Source organism: Camelus bactrianus, chromosome X (genome assembly GCF_048773025.1).
Source record: "Camelus bactrianus isolate YW-2024 breed Bactrian camel chromosome X, ASM4877302v1, whole genome shotgun sequence".
NCBI classification, from domain to species: Eukaryota; Metazoa; Chordata; class Mammalia; order Artiodactyla; family Camelidae; genus Camelus; species Camelus bactrianus.
This window is the reverse complement of record NC_133575.1, coordinates 6,981,024-6,996,016: the sequence shown is the minus strand read 5'-3', so window position 1 is coordinate 6,996,016 and position 14,993 is coordinate 6,981,024. Positions and strand designations below refer to the sequence as shown.

The window sequence follows — 14,993 nt, the reverse complement described above, 5'->3', positions numbered from 1 at the left end:
TTTGCCTAAGTAATATCAGTACACTCACAGTTTTTTGTTTTTTTTTTTACTATCTCAAAATACAGATTTAAATGCCAGCGAAAACAGATATTGACAGTTACAAAACAGGTAAAACAAGCATCTTCTTCCAAGCGGTATGTTTAATGAGGTGACGACAATGGAATGTGGCTCTGCCACAACAATAGGCGAGCACCTCTGTTTTGTTCTCATTCCCTGCCAAATGTTCCCCCCTCACAACTTCCAGTTTCTGTGCATTATACCCTACTCTATCTAAAATGTATTTGGTAAGTTTCATCTACCAGTGGTCAGAAGTTAAGGAGTTAAACATTAACCATGGACCAAATGCAAAAAGCCAAACAAGCACGGGAACAATACAAGGGGACGCCTACTAAACACTGCCCTGTATTCCTTATGCAGTGGGAATCAGAAATTGCAAAGGGTCCTCTTTGTTTTCTGGAGAAAAACAACAAAAGCACATTGTCTACAGATCTCTCTCCTTAAAGTCCATCTGATCAAGGACCCTTGGCTTGACACAGATAGATAAAGGAGAGGTTTTCCAGATAGGTTTCTTTAAGGAGAGCCTCCCCTCCCCTAGACGTCATGATCACACTGACTGACAAGACAGCTGTCATAAAACAGGCCGCACCAATAATTGTCTGAGTCTGGGCAGCTATCTATTCAGTTCTCTTTATAAACGCATACTGACTGGTATGCATGGGAATCTGATAACCTAAATTTCACTAACTCAATCTTCCCACATCTCTGTTCAAGTCCCTGGCTCCAGGAAAGTGAGATACCATAACCACAGCCAAACTCGACAAGACCAGTATGAATTTCCAACACGTTATTTCCCCAAACTGGTTCGACAAGACTCTGTCTCTCCAAGTAGCATTCAGAAACTGACAAACACCATTAGGACGGCACTGACTGAACTCGTCTTCATTTTAAACATATGGTTTTAAGAAGTGCCAGTCAGTATCAAAACAGAAATACATATGTAGAAGGCAAAATACACCATGGAAATCCTCTCACATACGATGCACTCAAAACCCACAACATCACAAGATGAGCCTACTGTGTACTGTCTGTCCGTCCCCGAAACACCAACCACAGCACAATCCCTTTACAGGTCAGTAATGGTGTGGTAGTGGCATGGTTCCAAGTCACACAGGTAACAGCAGGGTGTTGTGCACGATTCAAGTCCTAAACAGGATCACACCACAACAAAAACAATGCTACTTTAAGAGAAACTGAGTCCTGAGCATATCTCTGCTATTCCAGACTCCCGTATAAGCCTACAGAAAAATACCCAAGCACAGGCGCATTCTAAGCATGTTTACATATGTGATCTCATTTAGTCAACAAATACTGGTGGGAAGACAGAACTGACAGCACTGCTGAGCCCAATTCAGTTACTTTACAATTCAGAACTGTTCTAGAACTATTGCAAGTTCAGAGTTTTCCATTTCCTATCCAATAAACACTGCAAGTAATTAAAATAACACTTCCACACTCTTTGTTCTAAAAATAAACAGATATACTATCATTTTGGTGAATTTTATTTTGGCTCGATACAGAATCCATGAATCTCTGATTCCACTTCCTCTCTAAAGAAAGCCTGGATTTTGCACGATCATCCACAGACTCAGTACTTCGAAGCCAGCTGACGAGAAGTCACGCTTCTCGGGGCCCAGCTCACACCAAGAGTGAGAAGTTACCAAGTCCTTGTCGTGGATCTCCTCAGGCCGTGGGGCTCACACTTTGAGCCTGCTAACTCACTTGATGGCAGTGTGAACGGGCTCAACGATACAGATGTCCAGCTCCCAAAAGACAGAAGTAGTAAACTAGAAGGCAAGGACAGGGATCCCTCGGGCAGGAAGAACGCAGCAGGGAGAAGCACATAAACCCACTCACCGCTTTCATCCACTACACCGTGAGACACGCTCACGTGCAGCAGGACACCCATGGCGGCCCGCTCCTAAGCGGCTCCCAATGCGTCCTGCCTCCCGGTGTTCACATCCTCACATGCCCCGCCCCCCCAAAGAGGGCTCTGCTGTGCAAGCGACAGGATATTGTGGAAATGACAGTATGTGGCCTCCGGGGTGAAGTATAAGACATCATACTTCCACCTTATTTTCTTGGATCGCCAGCTTTGGGGGAAACCAGCAGCCATGTGGTGAGACCACTCAAGCAGCCCAATGGAGAGACCCACATAAGGAAGAATGTGGCCTCTGGCCAACAGCCAGCGCCAATCTCCCAGTCATAGGAATTAATCACCTTGGAAGTGGACCCACCAGCCCCAGTCAAACCTTCAGATGTCTGCAGCCCACCGGTATCTTGACCACAATACCCCCATGAGACCCCAAGTAAGGCCCGCCAGCCAAACTGCTCCTGCACCACAGAAACTGTGGGACTGAACGCACACTGTCATTTGAAGCCACTAAGTTTCAGGGTAATTTGTGTGAGGCAGCAATAGAAAACTAATAAAATATCTGAGTCCTAACGCCCCTTCCTAGTTCATCAGATGCGGAAGTGGACATTTGTAGTGATGGCCCAGGCTACCCACTATTAGGAAGCAGTGAGATGTAGAGGAGGCCTTTTGTCTTATTCCAGAACATTAAAATAGACACATATGCTGCTCTTCTGACTTGTCTACCTATTTATCAGGATGACACACCTGCCAGACTTCCAGACAGGTGTCACTTCAGTGCACAAGGGCAAATTTTGGCATGATTTTCAATAACAGCATGGAGAATGTCTAAATTTATTATCCTCATTATCATTCCAAAGTATTTATGAGACAAAGACTTCGTGGTTTTCTGTTGTCCAGCACATGCCACCATGAATATTCACAACTGTACCAGTATCAAAATGATGATTTTTCTCCCAAGAAAGGTGCTGGTGGGGAACATGACTTCAGTAATGGGTAAATCACTTCAGATGAGTTATCCGGTTTCAGAATCTATTTGAGCCCACTGCTACAATGAGGAGAGCTGAATAAATCTTGGCTCCCTTTTATTGTCAGAAGGGCAGTATCTGGGAGTCTGGAACAGTAGAGTTCTTTTGGTGTTAGCTTTTCAGCAAGGAGTGCTATCTGGATGTTGCTGGCTAAAAAGCCTGATTCCTGCATGGCAGGGTGAGGCCTGGAGCCACCCAGGAGAGATCTCAGACTTGGCTGGGACAATCAGCACCCTCAGCAAGCTGGTGGACTTTGTCCTGGACAATCTTGTGACCCCTCATCCTGCCAATGGTCATCCCTCCAACTGCGTGGAGACGCTGACATCCAATGTCTCTTCCTCAAGCACAGTGGTCTCTACAAAAGTGCGCAGCATTGAGTTGGCCAGGGGAAAGCGCCAGACTGGTGTTCCCATGCCCCTCAAGGCAAGCCCAAGGTCCCGCCTTCACCCATAGGTATGCCAGTCCAGGTTCTTGAGTTCTCATCTCCCCAAAAACTTGATGCTAGATCTTCCCCACTAACTCCTTCCCACAGTCACCACACACAGACTCCAGGGCATTTTTGTCTCTACTACACACAGTTTAGGAAACATACCTCAGTAGGAGACAGATGGCCATTCACAGAACCACTCAAATACAACCATTATTCCTATTTTGGTGTGTTTTCCTCATCTTTTTTCTGTGTTCCCTTTGTTTTTTTCTGACATAGTCATGATCATACAGTATACACAATTTTCTTTTCTGCCTTTTCCACTTAATTTTGTAACTTATTAATTCATACCTTGAGTCTCTCCAAAAATTACTGGAGATGGTCTAACACTATAGCCTAAGTATTCCATCCTCCTTGTTATAAATTATTTGTAAACATCACCTGGAATAGGTGAATTAAGCTCCTTGTGAACAATTACCCTGTCTCAACTGTCTCTGACCCCTCCAGCACCTGGTCTAAGAATAAATAACCTGTATTTCCACAAACAGTTTGCTAAGCGGATCAGTATAATTTACCTAAGCCCTCCCCTACTATTGACAGCTACATTATTTCCTAACTTCTACTAGTATAAATACTCATGAGAGCTGCTCTGGGAAACAGGTCGGTAATTTCTCAAATACTTGAACAGAGTTTCCATATGAGCCAGTAACTGTACCCCCAAGAGAAATGAAAACATATGTCCACACCAAAGAATGTCCACGGCAGAGTTATTCACAATAGCCAGAAGATGAAAACAACTAAGAGCCACCAATTGATGAAAGGGTAAATAAAGCATACAATGGAATATTATTTGACCATAACAAAACAATTAAGTACTGACACCCGCTACAATATGAATGGACGTTGAAGTCACTGTGCTAGCCGAAAGAAGCCAGACACAAAAGGTTACATGTTATATGGGTCCGTCTATAAGAAACATCCAGAATAGGCAACTCACAGAGACGGAACGTAGATCAGTGGTTGTCAGGGGTTGGAGATAAAGATGGAATGGGGAGTGACTGCTAGTAGGTACGGGGCTTCCTTTAGGGGTGATAAAAATGTTCTGGAATTAGATAGTGCTTGATGGTTGTGCAACTGTAATTATATTAAAAACTAGTAAACTGTACTCTTCTAATGGTGACTTTTATGTTATATGTGACATATCTCAATTTTTAAAACTATGATAAAAGGAACATCTCTGTGAATAAAGCTCATAGTCTGTATTTACAATTACTTTCTTTGAAAGACTCCCAGAAGTAAATTTACAAGGTTGAAGGATATGATGCTCTTTTCTCCTTATCTTAAATTCAATGCAAAAAATTCAGACAGTACAGTATAAAGAACAGGAAATAAAATCATCTATAATCCAGAAGTCCTGGATTCATGTTTTAGCTTATTTTCCTACATTTTTCCCACAGCTGATATCATACCAGATACAGCTTCATACACTGATTTTTTTCATTTGTGTATTTCCTTATGTTCTTTGAGTCTTTGTCAGCATCGCTTTCTATCATGTTAGAAGCTACCATCATATGCAGTAAACCATAACTTTTTTACCAGGCACCTCAAGTCATCTATTCAAGTACATTCCAATTTTCTGCATTTTACTGTAGATAATGGATACAAGCTTAGAGTAAACATCTGATATACACTTCAAAGTGCTTTACCACCAGCATACACTCCTATTGGCGACCCAAGAATTGGTCTTTCTCATCACCCTCTGGGGATACTCTGAATACATTTGTTCAAGGGCTCGGGATAAATCTGTATGGCATGAGCAGGCTCCACTTTCAAGGATCAAGGTGGTAGGGAGTAGAGCATAAGTTTCATAACATCTTCAGAATGTGGGAAGTTGCACAATGAACTGAGAAGCAGGGCCCCCGGCGTTCCCACGCGTCAGCACTGACGACGTTATCTTATGGCCCCCGGGCCAGCTCTCACCAGGGCTGGTCCTCCTATCAGAGCAGCATCCAACGGACAGTAGCCGGCTCTCCCCGCCCTCAACCACCACTTAGAGATATTCCCATCACAGATTCTCTCCTTAACAAATGGCTCCTCTCGGCCTCAGCAGAGGAAATGAATTTGTTTTGCTTGTTGTTCTGATGACCAGTGTTGGTCCACGAGATGGGGCTGAGGAGACGGACATCAGCTTCTTTTTGTTCCCTTTTGCCCGTTGCATCCTGCCAGGCTCTTTAAGAAGTGGCACTGGTGTTGATTATTTTCACTTTTTTATTTCACTTTTTAAACAGTGTATTACTGCTGTATGTTTGGAGTCTTTAAATGTGATTTTAAAACAATTTTTTAAGACATTAAGGAGAGAGACAATACATGTCTTCAGAACACACACACACACACACAGAAGTGGCACTGGGCTACTTCAGTCAGTGCCAGTTCCAAGAGAGCCATTTATGCCATGAAACCTCGGACAAGTCATTCCTTCTCCCTCTGGGCCTGCCTCAGTTTCCTCATCTTTCAAATGGGGGTGATCCAACAAACCTCATGGGCCCTGTCAGCTGGGTGCAGCCGCTTCAGTCCCAGCCCAGAGACCAGCTCCACCCGCTCCCTTTCCTGCTCCCCCTCATTCTCCAGCAGCCCCGCTTCAGACTGGATTAGTTTCCTTTTGCTGCTGTGACAAATGACCACCAACTTGGTGGTCCTTTAGCATCTAGCAGCTCTGGAGATCAGAAGTCCAGACTGATTTCACTGAACTAAAACCAAAGCAGCAGTAAGTCCACATTCCCTCTGGAGGTTCCAAGGGAGAATCGGTTCTCCGGTCCAGCTTCTGAAGACTTCCTGGCACGCCGTGGCAGCTCCTTCCATCTTCCAAGCCAGCCATAGCCGGCTGAGTCTTTCTCAGGAGGCCATCCCTCTGGGTTTCCCTCCTCTGCCTCCTACTTCCACTCACAAAGACCCTCAGGATTACATTAGGCCTGCCCAGACACTCCAGGATAACCTCCCCATTGCAAGATTCTTTATTTAGTCACATCTGCAAAGTCCCTTCCACCATGGCAGGTAACACACTCACATGTTCCAGGGGTTAGGACGCGGACATCCTGGGAGGCCATGACTCTGCCAACCACAGACACCCCCAGAGAGACCGCGGGGCCGGGGGTGGGCAAAGCAGGAGGCCGCAGTCAGCGCCTCGAGAGCCTTGCCCTCCCTCCCAGCCGGGTTCATATCTAACACCGACTATCACACACTGCAGAAAAGTAAAGGTGGGCAGCGGAAGGTGAGAGCAGGGAGAAGAGGGTAAAGTATGAACGCTGATTTTTTTTTCAATCCGTGAAGGCAAATGAATTGATTTAGATGATATACAATCTTTCTAATAGTGAAATTGCTTTTTTTAATTGAGGTAACACTGGTTTATAACATTATGTAAGTTCCATGCACACATATTTCGACTTCTGCAGACACAACAGCGTGCTCACCACCGTAAGTTTAGCTTCCTGCCGTCACGGCACAGCTGCCCTCCCTTACCCATGAAGCTCCCCAACTCCTTCCCCTCTGGCAACCAGAACTCTGTTCTCTGTATCTACACATAAACACTGATTCTGAACATATTTCCTTTATCAAAAGGAGGCCAGGGTAATCCTCTGGTGCCTAGATTATACTTTCCAGTCTCCCAGAACATCTTTATATTTCCAACTCATGCTTGTTTTTAATATGCAATTCAGAGAGGATACTATTCACGTCAATCTCATTCCAAACTAATCCTCAAGAAATTATGGTGAGTCCCTTCACCTTTTCTGACACACCTGGCTCACAGTGAGTTCCAGAGCCCGCCAGAACACGGACTGCAATCTCTTTGTCCTCATTTACATACTGAATTAGACCCTGTTTGCTGTCCTAGTGCTTCTCCAGCTTCAATGCTGGAGCACTGACACTTGAGGGCCAGGTTCTCACCTGGCAGTGAGCAGGTCCCCGACCTCCCTGAAATGACACAGGAATGTTGATGAGCACAGTCCAGGGCTGTCAGCAGATTCCCTGAGATGGCAGTTACCCCTGAAAAGAAGTTGAGAAGCTCTTCTAGAAAGAGTCCTCATTTCTGTCAAGTTTAAAACAGCACTGAATGTACCATAAACCTGCCACATTAGTCCTGAAAAGGCAAATAGTCACATTTATTATTTACTTAGAACACGCGTATACTTGACCTGGCGAGTGTCACCTAATCCCAATTCTAGAATTTTGGGTAAAGAGTAATAATACTAGAACTCAGTCTAAACATCACAATCAGCATTTCAGTGTATTCACGTAGCATGAATGACCTGATTTTAGTAAAAAGTCTTAGAATTATTCTTGAATTACATTCGTGATTTCCATGTGAAAAGATTAAGACTTCTTCAGAATAAAAAAAAAATTATATATCATCAGTCTTTCCACTGACTCCAAGACAAAACTAACAGTTATGGTTCATGGACAAATTCCCAGGCTGATCTGAAGCACAAACACATCTCAGGGAAAAAGGAGACATGGGGTTTATGAACAGCAGTGAATCCACAAGACGACAAATGACCACAGAGGATTGGAGGTGGGTGAACCCCTTTCCCTGAGTAGCACAAGACCACATTTGCAGACCTCCAGTCTCCACCGTCTTTGATTTAAAAAACAACAGGCCTGAGGGTTGTGGAGGCAGGGAGGAGAGGGCAGAGCTCAGTGGTAGAGTGCCTGCTTAGCAGGCACGAGGTCCCGGGTTCAATCCCCAGTCCCTCTATTAAGTAACAGCTGAGAATCTAGGGTGGACAAAGGCAAGATGTTAGCAAGATGTTCTTTCCTCCAGCAAAGAAAAAAAGTGTCCAAAGACAAACCAATTTAGGAGGTACGTCAGAAGACCAGCACACTTCCTGGGGGCTCTACTTCCCCAAGGATCCTACTGGTTCTCAGACGGTTCGGACACTGATGAACGGAAGTCACAACACCTGAAAAAGACCAAGAACTGGTGACTGAAGAAGCATAAGGTCTTTCTCGGTAAGTTTTGTTGACTCATACTGACAATGGACACAGACTGCAAACAAGTTTTTAGAACTTTATGGGAGGAAAAACTTCCAACTGAGGCAACTATACTTTAAGCACTTACTAGTGAGGATGAGCCCAGGCAAGTGACTATCTCGCTGTGCCTCAGTTTTCTCATCTTTACTATGGGGTGGTTGGGGCTGCAAGGCTGTAACCAATATCAAGGTTTTTGGGAACTTACTACATACTCCATAAACATTCATTTTCCTTCCACGTTATTTTTTTTCCTCTAAAAACTAGGGGAATGTCATTATTGTTCTGATTTAGCAGCATAATACTGCACGAGTTTAAAAGCCTGGGATTCGTGGTGCCAGAATGCAGGGCTGAGCAAGCCAACCACAGGCCAAGATGCAAGTCTACCCCCAAAGGAAACCACACCCAAAGGGGCGTCCGATTGCAGCCATCTGCCTGAGTGCCTCACCCACGAGGATCCTCCGCCTTGAAAATAACAGAAAAAGAATTTCTCATCAAGCCCATCAAGTGAGCAGTCCCGGGATAAGTGAAAACACTTTGTTCTTCTCACATAAAAGCTCCAGTGATACAACTTAGAGTAAAATAAAGACAAACTTCAGCCCAGTTGGTGAAAAGAATTCTCTAGGGCAGCACAGGTCAGCAGAAACGAGGACTACAGACTTAATTACAAAATTTCTAGTAGCCACACTTAAAAGAGTAAGAATAAACAGGTGAGATTATTTTAATAATATTTTCTATTTAACATGGTACACCCAAAATACTATCAGCTGCACATGTAACAATTATAAAAATTATAAATGAGATATTTTATATCCTTTTTTAGTATGAAGTCTGCAATCTGGTGTGTGTTTTATACTCCGAGCCCACCTCTCGTCGGGCTCACCATATCTCAGGCGCTCACTTGCCCACGTGGCCGTAGCTACCGCACCGCAGAGTAGGGCTCCAGGATCTCACCTCATCCTCTAACAGTCTGATTCTACAGGGGGTCCCAGTAAAATCCACCTGAGAAGCTGTCTTCCACAAGCCTTAGCGGAGATCTGGAAAGAGCCAGGTTTCTCAGACCACAAAACCTCTCACAGGGAACTGTCTCACCTCCCTCCGGCCCCTGGCTGTCCGTCTGTACTCCCAGCAAACTGCGTGGGAACAGCTTTCCCCAAACTTGGACTGTTCTTTCCGGTTTCCATGCTTCCCGCCCGCCCCCTTCCTGTTTAAATCCTGATGCGTCTTCCAAGATGTGGCCCAGATTCCTCCCACACAGACCCAGCCCACCCCGGCAGGAAGTTGTCCTTTCTTGGTCTAGCCTCAGTACTTTCGCTCTCCTCCTGAGACCTTTATTACAACTCTAAGTAGAACATAGTTATTTGTTCACACCGTATCTCCCATAGCATTTGTTCCTTTTGGGCAAGAATGGCATCTCCTCCAACTCTGACCTGCCCCCACACAGCTCCAGGGTGCACCCCAACCTGTGCTCCGCTGCACATGCAGGGCAAGTCTCAGACTGGACCTGATCCGTGGCAACTGGAGCCTGACACCAAATATATGTCCACGGCTGCACTAGAGCTGTTCTCAAATGTCTCGTCTCAACAGAATATGCTCACGAGCAGGTGTGCAGATATGAGGTTTGAGAGACTGGACCCAAGGGGGTGGGCTGCAGCATGACGGATGCATCGCTTCCTCTTCAGGGATGAGAGGAACAGGTGCTCGGGATCTGTTTACTGGAGCGATAGGAAAGGTGGTCTTGTCACGTTGGGAATGGCATCCTGGAGGGCCCTCCCTTACAAGGAGACCCAGAGTCAGCTTGGCACCTTCCAATATTCCACAGCTGCCCCACCAGCCTCCGCACCCACCCCAAGCATGCACGGACCCGCCCTCAGAACCTAGCCCCCTCCCGATGGACCCCAGAGGCCCCTCCTCTGTGGGCTCCAGATCAGGCCGGCTGGCCACCAGGGAGAACCTGGGCCACTGTGGTTCTCGGTGGAAGGATAGGGAAATGACGACTCCCAGGAGAGGCTGACTTCTGGAACCCGCCTTCTACAAAGAGGGATCAGAAAAGCAGGCATTCCAAAATACACAAGCAGAAAGTCAATCAGCAGATCAGCGGCTGTTGGGGACTGGGGTGGGAAAGGGGATGGGGCACGGGAGATGGGAATGTTCTAAAACCCAACTGTGGTAACAGTCGTCCAGCTGTGTCCAGTTATGAAAACTCATCGAAATACACTAAAGTGGTGAATTTTATGGTATGTAAATTACACCTTACTAAAAGGTGTGTAAAAAACACACACGCATTGAGATTCCTAGTAAGTGCTTCATTTACAGTGGGAAGAAATAATTTCAGGATTCCAAGTCATATGACACCAGGGAGAAGGAAAAAAAAATCCAAGGACAGAGGTGGCTGTCATCTCACTCGTGTAAAGCTGGTACACACATCTGGCGATTCTAAACCGCAAATTCTAAGTCATGGCTGATCGTTGTCCCAGGATGTCTTCCAAATAGCTGGACGTGTATTGAAACATTATCTAAACCGATTATTTCCAATCCTCTGTATTCGTCCATCACATTATATCATGCGCTTATGCTACAGTCACAACCCATGAGTAAGCAGTGAAATCGACTGAGTAGGTCCCAATTGGTGTTTTAGTTTAAAAAGAAAATATTGCAGCACATCACACCTCACAAGAGTGGTACGGTCCATACTATGTCATGAAACTTTGGATACAAAACAGTCTCCTTACTTTCTGAAGCCGTCAGCAGTACTAGGAGAGGCAACACCCCAGGATATACCCACGGATGGACGTATCCAATCACACAAGGACTGAAGTCCTTCATGCGCAGGGCTGCCACCTACCACCCTGCAGGCTTTGCAGACACAACTCAAAGAGTGCCGCCACCCCCGCCAGCCCAGGGGCAAAGCCCGCATTGTGCTCAGAGGGACAAGGAAAACGGACTTTGATCAGAGAAACAACTTTAAGAAGCTGGGTCCACTATCACCACCCCCACTTTACCTAGGACCAAACAGCTCAGGACGTGCACCTAAGCAGTGGCAAGACCAAGGGCCTCGGAAGTAGCCCGCTCGGGTCAGCAGCCGGCTGTCTGCACTCCCACCGCGCTCGGGGAAGGGATTCCAAGCCAAAATGAAAGGGTTCCAAGAGCCAATCGGGCAGGAACCACCACTCTTGAAGAAAACACTGGAAATAAAGATGCAGCACTACTGCTGTGAGAATAAGTACATACACATCATATTCTGCTTTTAAATCATTTGCCTCTCCCTTACTCTCCTGACAAATTATTAATGATGACTGCTCTGAGGAGAGGGCACTTCAGGAAGTCAATGACCACCTTCTTGTTTTTAATACGGCCAAAATACTGGGTGAGGGACTTCAAATACTCCTTTAAAAACAAAATATTATAAAAGTTCGGTTCTTAACTTACTACTGAATACAACAGACAGGAAGGGATATTTAAAAATTAAAAGGGGACGTTTTAAGGAAGGATTTGGGAAAAAAAGAAACAAATAGTAACAATTGACGGAAGAAGAAAATTCAACTGAAATAGGAGAGGAAAACCCCACTGGCCAAGGAGAGTGAAGAGGCCCAACAATAACATTCTTTAGAAATGGCATCACAGGGGGAGGCGACCCTGGACGATCTGGCCATCCTTTCAGCCGAGCGAGCGGCACACAGGCACACAGCAGCAGAGCGGCACTGAACTCTGCGCTCTGTGATCTCAATTTCAGCTTTGCAAATACCACCAAGATCAAGCTCTCTCCTGAGTACTGCTCCCAGTTGCGGAAGGCCTGCACCAGGTTTCTAAGAGTAAGAGATAAAGGATTTTATCACCCACTCTTTTATGCATTAATTACCTCCCCCCACCAAACACAAACACATACACACACACACCACTTTTTAGCAGTTACTTAATCTGTTTTCATTTTGGCACAGAATTCCAGTCTTTATAGATGTAGCTTTGCATATATCACCATCTGAATCTATGAACAGAAGCACAGGGCGAAAATGCTGAACATCTAAGATATTCAGTCATCCATCATGCCCTGATGAAGGAACACGTGCCAGGAAAGGATGCAGGGAATGGCTAGTTCTCAAGAACAGCGGTTCTTTTAGGCCTTAGATCTCTTTGGGAATCTGAGATAAGCCACTGATTGCCTCCCCAGAAAAATGTGCTTACACATACACCCAAAAGGCTGCCCTCATATACATGCAAAATATTGCCTGTCGGGGAGGTCCAGTTTCGGGAACCCTGATTCCAAGGTTTCCCACCCAGGGGAAGAGGCGCCAGGTAGACAGCACGGCTCCTGGGGGAAGGGTCAGCTTTACCGGCGGGGGTGGGGTGGAGGGCTGTTCAAGGCCCGAGAGAGAGGAGCATCAAGGTCATGTCTGACCTGCTCAGAGAGGGCACGAGAGGCTGCTGAATAGACTGGGGACCTGCCCAGGCCTCACGCAGGTCAGGTGAGAACAGGTGTGGCAAAAGGAAACCTCCCCCAGAAGGCAGGGGGCAACCTGACAAAGAGCAAGGCTGCATTTTGCAGTAGCACGAAGTTAGGAGGAACAGAGGCCACACGCGTGATCATCAGCTCTGCTTTGTAGAAAGGTCCCTTGAGCTGCAGAGAAAGTGGGCAGTAGGAAAACGGGCTGGACGTGTGGGCAGGAAAGGACGAGGCCCGAGGAGCGCTGGGCCCGGGGAACAGTGGCAGAGGCAGGTCCTGAGAGCTGCCAAAGGTGGTGAGCATCGTCATCGCGGCTGAGTTCTCTGGGAAGGGGAACAGGAGCACAAGGGCTCCCTGGTCACCACTTCTGCTCATTTCCAGGGCCCTGCTGGTTTCCCGCCTAAGTGACATCAGGAAGGCATTGAGCTTAAGGTCTATCGTGGTGATGCCCCCACTAGACTGTGCACATCACGAAGTCAAGGATCATAGAGGTCCTGCCTCCTCAGCACCTGGCACAGACCCTGACCCGACAGCAGGAGTGCACTGCGCTCAGATGGATGGAGGGAGGGAGGGAGTGAAAGGCAGGTGAAAGGATGGTGGGAGAAAGGGAGAGATGGAAGGGTGGAGGAAAGAATGGACAGAGAGAAGGACAGATGGAGGAAGGGACAGATGGGCTGAAGGATGGACAAAGGGATTGGTGAAGGGATGCATAGATGGACACATAGCTGGATCAGGAGATGGGTCAATGGAAGGATGGAATGAAGGAAAGAAAGAAAGACAAACAGGGATGGATGGATGAAGAGAAGAATGGAAGGATACAGAGATGGACACAGGGATGGCTGAAAGATGGACAGAAGGATGGAAGGAGAAAGGGACAGATGAACAGATGAAGAATCCATCTATATAGGCCAGTGGGGAAGAAACTTCTAGAAGAGGAGGAAGTGAATGGAATGAGTTAAGGGAAAACTGCATCCTCCTGTCGGGTCTCTCCTGCAAGCCATTCCCAAATCAAGTCCCTTAGGATTTATAAGCAAACACATTCCAGGCAGGCTTAGGGGGCCAGAGGGCAGTCCGGTTCCTTGGTATCTCAATTAGGCTTTATTTCCTTAGATTGCTTTCCTACCTGGGATGCTGGAAGGTAACAGAAGAAGGAGCTGAACTCAATAGTAACCACACACCAACAAGAAGTCACCTCAAAACTTGCTACTGATATGAGTTTCAGCAGAGCCATTCTGAGACAGGGTGGGTGATTTGGGGGTGCCACAGAGAGGAGCTTTCCTGCACCTGCCACTGAGGCAGCCACTAGGCACAGTGGCTATTTAAAGTTCAGTTACTTAAAATTAAACAAAATGGAAAGTTCATTCTTCAGTTACACTAGCCACATTTCAAGTACTCAAGAAATATATGTGGCTATTGGCTGCCAGACTGGACAGGGTAGACATGGCCTAGTTCCATCATCACAGGATATTCTATTGGACAGCACTGCTCCAGACTCTCACAGGGAAGTGGGGGGACGCTGATCTCTCAGGGGAAGGAGACGGGGTGAAACGGAGCAGAGAGAGGCAGCAGACAACAGCTCACTGAAGGATTTTCTCCAAGCAGCATATATTTTAAAGTTTAAAGTCTTAAAATACATTGACACTTTTTGGTTCACTAATCCCACTAGTACAGTGGTTCTCAAACCAGGGGCCATGCCTCCCGGGGACACTTGGCAGTGTCTGGAGACATCTGTGGTTGTCACAAGTGTGGAGGGGAGGTGCCGTTGAGTCTGGTGAGTGAAGACCAAGATGCTGCTAAACATCCTACAGTGCAAAGGACCACCCCCACCTCTCCTCTCCTCTTCCCACGATCCCTGCAGACAAGTGTGGCCATCACTGCATTCCACTGCAAACCAGGTAGCGAGAGCTGGAAGCACATGACTCCAAGGCCGCCCCAGGGCCAACTCAGCCCGCAAACGTGTTGTCTGGTTTGCAGTGCAGGGCCACAGATATTCTACCAAAACCCCCATGAATTTCCAACATTTAATCTCAGGAGATTTCATTTCAAACAGCTGAATTTCTGAATCTCTGGAAAACCAAAAAAGCTAGCACATGGGGATTACAGTCCCCAGAGACAAAAAATGGCTAAAGCTGATTAGGGCCATCC

General features: G+C 46.4%; 1 protein-coding gene across 2 annotated transcripts in view; it reads right to left on the bottom strand.

Moving 5' to 3' along the window:
• WWC3 (WWC family member 3) overlaps positions 1 to 14,993 on the bottom strand; it is a 102,131-nt gene that overhangs the window by 63,764 nt on the left and 23,374 nt on the right. The gene's annotated exons all lie outside the window — the stretch shown is intronic.